We start from the raw sequence: 3,728 nt of genomic DNA, 5'->3' as shown, positions 1-3,728 counted from the left end.
TAATTTTTATGATTTTTAGTATTTTTATTATTTGATCGCGTAGACGGGACCGTGGACGGACGAGATGACGACTTTCCACCCAAATTATTTTTTGAGCCTTTTTAGAGCCTTAAAATATTATTTTGAGTTTTATTATCTCAAAATTTTAAGTATTTAATTTTATTTAATTTTAGGGGTCATTTTTATCCAAAATTAGTCAAAATACTGACTTTTTAGTATTTTTAAAATTCCCCTAAATTAATATTTCGAGATTTATTTTATGTATCTTATTTTTTTTAGTTTAATTAGGGGTTAAAGTTGTATATTAATTATTTAAAACCTTTTTATATTTAATTATTTAACCTATATTTTAATTAACACCAAAAATAAAACCTATTCTACCTAAAACCCTATTCTAGCCGATCACTCCAAGCTCCCAGCCGTCACCCCACTGTTCATCATCTTCTCCAATCGGTCTTCAGCCCTAAAACTCCATAGGAGGTCGGTTTTCGAAGGTTCCAAGCAAGCCAAGGCATCCCGTCGTCGTCCCGTCGTCCCGAAGCCCGTCGTACACGCTTTTAGCTCTATAAATCGGTATTAAGGCATGTTTCTATTCACTTTTTAATCCTATATCAGTGTATGTATGTGTGTGGGTGTGTAGTACCGAGACTCATCTTTTTGACAGCACGTTTCTTTCAAAATTTGTTCTCTCAAGCACTCGGTTTTGGTTTGTGATTGCATGCTCACGTTTTTCATGTCCATGGCTAGGTGGGCTGCTGGTCCATGGTTAGAAAGGTTCTTTGGGGTCCCTAGGGTCGAGTGGCAGGGTCAGACACGGGTTGGAACGGGCTAGGACCGGTCTGGTTCGAGATGAACCATGACTGCCCGTTTTCTGCTGCGCAGGCTAGGGTTCGTGGAAGAGGTTTCGGTGTAGGCTAAGGGGACAGCATGGGGTTCGGGCCAGGGTATGGTTTGAACCGGCAGGACCCTGGGGAGGTCCTGCCGGCGGGGCTCCGGCCACGGTGGCCGGAGCTGGGCTGCAGCAGGCCGTGAAGGCCTGCTGCTCGTGCGGCCGAGACAAGGAGGGAAAGGTAAGGTAGGGTTTCGGGTTCTAGGGTTTGACTTGGATCCGGGTCGGGTCAGGCGGTCCGGGTCGGGTCTAAAATAAGATGGGTTAAGTTAAGTGGGTCCGGGTCCGGGTTATTTTAATTGGGCTCGGGTATTTTTATTTTTAAGTCTTTAAGTTAATTAGGAATTAAATGGACTAATTAAATTCCCAAAAAATTAATTAGTACCATTTAATTTATTTGGGTTCCATTAAATTATTTTGGGTTATTTTAGTTATTTTTGGGCTTTTAATAATTTTTATTTAAGTTTTTAAGTTGGCCAGAAATTTTTATGGACTTGGGAGCCCATGAAAGTTATCGGGCCTATTATTGGGCTTTTGGGCCCATTGGGCCAGGGACAGTGTTATTGGGTCTAATTTAGTCTTAATGGGCTTTGGTTGATTTATGAGCCAAGTCTTAAGTTAATGGGCTTGCATGTCTAGGGCCAGCAGCTGTATCAAACCATGAGAAATTTGCGTGTGTCCCGAGTTTATATTTAATTATTTTTATGCGTGAAAAGTTATTTGAATATTTATATGATATTAAAAAAATAAATTAAATATAAATGAAGGACACACAATTTATTTAAGTACATGCATTCATGAAATCAATTTTTATGCTATGATTGAATTTCTATGGTTGAGCAAATAAAATATTTCAGGTGGAAATTGAAGTAGTGTGGCCATTTATGTATGGGCAGTTTCTGCCATTTATGTATGGGCAGTTTTCTGCCATTTATGTATGGGTGGTTCGCCACCAGCCTCGTACGATGGTTTCTTAGACTGATCAGTCGCACTATGGGTCACACTTACGGATAGGACCATTCAATGTTAAGAAAATAAATGCTCAACAACTCTAGTATGTATGATATTATGTATGTTATGTATGTTTATTTATGTAAGTTATGTTATGTAATTTTTAAGCATGCTCATTCATGTATATGTATGTATTAGTATTAAATTGATTTAAATTATTTTTAAACCCTTGTTAGTATGCATGTTGGGCCTCTAGGCTCACTACACTGTTATGGTGCAGGTGAGTACGTAGAGGAGCAGGTTACTCCTACCGGTGGTGAGGATGTATGAGCAGCGCTGCAGTAGCCCCGTGACCGTGACAGCTTCTGAGTCACCGTGCATGTTGTCATGATACATTTTAATATTTTTAGTGGTTGAGGTTTATTGGAATATTTTATTAAATATTTTTAGTGCATGCACATATTTTAATTATTTTATTTATGCAGTATATTTTTAATTATTGTTTTGACTCAGATGGTTATTTAAAAGAATGCATTTTTCTTTATTATTTAATTATTTATTTATTTAGTCGTGTATTTATTTTAATTATTTTATTCTGTGCATATATGTATGGGCATATATGTACATATATTTATTTAGTAGTATAAAAAAAAAAAAATTTTCCGCATATTTATTTATTAGAGAGTTAGGGTCGTTTCACTTGCATATAGCATTTGGCCTTGATATCATGGTCCCACCATGTATCAAGTTTGGCCAACTGTTTCGGACTTATGTCAGCTGGTGCTTCCTTCGGAGGAGATTTTTCTAACACGTAGAGCATCTTCTCCGAGGTCAAGACAATCTTCAACTTACGAAACCATTCCGTATAGTTTGCGCCAGTCAGTTTATTTTGTTCGAGGATAGAGAATAGTGGATTACGCGAATTCATCTTTATGAAATACTGAAAAGAAACAGACACTTATCAGTGATTGTTTAATTAATTTACTAAGACATAAAATAGGTGAAATTTATTTTATGAATCTCACTCCCACTATTTTAACGATTTCACTACCCTCTAGTGAAAACGGGAAACTGTTTTCCTTAGTGGGAACATGGAGTCCAATTGACAAACTATGGTTCCAAATAATATCAGCCAACCATAATTTTCAAAAGGTAGAGCTCAATTGCTTCCAAAGAAACCTCCACGTTTTTACCTCATGTCCAATAAGGGCCCAATAATATGAAGCCGGTTATTGTGACACGTCAACATGACCCATCAATATTAAGTTGTGATGGACGGTCGCCATGTGGATCCCCAATAATATAGGGAAATCCCATGGGAGTTCCACCCAACTTACAACATGTGTCGATCCAATGTACAGCTTTCCGACGAACGGGCCCCCCCAATAATATGAGCCGGACCGTATCTGCGGGTAGCATCTCATACATTGATCGTTGATGGAAGGTAGGAACATTTAAACAATATTTAAATTTCCTTTATTTATCTTGATATCAATTTTAAATCATATTTAAAATGAGGGATTTTAATTTTGAAAATTTGTCTCATCATTTAAAATTTGAATGCTTGCGGGATTCATACAATTTAGTCTAAACATGAATACAACGATAATATCATATATTATATTTTAGGATGATCGATTCCATTACTAATCGACCCGTGGTTGCCAATCACGAGTCTAAGTCAAATCCTAGGTGATATGCAAGTATGCAATGCAATCCTATTACATTGTGCTTTCAATTTACATTTCTTTAGTCTTTATTGTCTGCTGGGCCCACCTCCGTCTTCAAATCTTCATCTCCCACTAAGTATAATGTATTTACAATAAATAACTATGACAAGTAGGGGATACATTTTAAGGGGTGGGAACGGGCCATAAACCAGACCCAC

This window comes from Henckelia pumila, chromosome 3 (assembly GCF_033568475.1).
Source record: "Henckelia pumila isolate YLH828 chromosome 3, ASM3356847v2, whole genome shotgun sequence".
NCBI classification, from domain to species: domain Eukaryota; kingdom Viridiplantae; phylum Streptophyta; class Magnoliopsida; order Lamiales; family Gesneriaceae; genus Henckelia; species Henckelia pumila.
The sequence above is the reverse complement of the archived record's forward strand: the minus strand, read 5'-3'. Positions refer to the sequence as shown.